This window comes from Penaeus monodon, chromosome 32, assembly GCF_015228065.2.
Source record: "Penaeus monodon isolate SGIC_2016 chromosome 32, NSTDA_Pmon_1, whole genome shotgun sequence".
Classification (NCBI taxonomy): Eukaryota; Metazoa; Arthropoda; class Malacostraca; order Decapoda; family Penaeidae; genus Penaeus; species Penaeus monodon.
Genome location: NC_051417.1, coordinates 23,027,143 through 23,027,424, shown reverse-complemented (window position 1 = coordinate 23,027,424; position 282 = coordinate 23,027,143). Strand labels below are relative to the sequence as shown.

Sequence of the window (282 nt, the reverse complement as noted above, 5' to 3'; positions counted from 1 at the left end):
AGGGTGCAGCGGGGAGGAGAGGTGAAAGAGGAGTGGAGGAAGAGAGAGGCGGAGGAGAGGAGTGTGCAGTGGGGGGTGGGATGCGGGGGAGAAGGGGTAGGGTGGGGGTAGGAAGGGGAGTGGGAAGGGAGATGGAAGGTGAGGAGGAGGGAGAGTGCAGTGGAGGAAGGGAGAGGGGAAGGAGAATGAGAGGAGGGGGATGGAGTGTTGAAAGAGGAGGGAAGGGTTTGTAGGGGGAGATTAAAAATAAGGGCGAGGAAGAGGGAGGAGGGGTATAGTGGG

At 59.9% G+C, this 282-nt stretch overlaps 1 protein-coding gene across 1 annotated transcript in view; it reads left to right on the top strand.

The window, feature by feature from the left end:
- Positions 1–282, top strand: part of LOC119593728 (discoidin domain-containing receptor 2-like) — a gene marked incomplete at its 5' end in the record, with an annotated part of 119,890 nt that overhangs the window by 116,777 nt on the left and 2,831 nt on the right.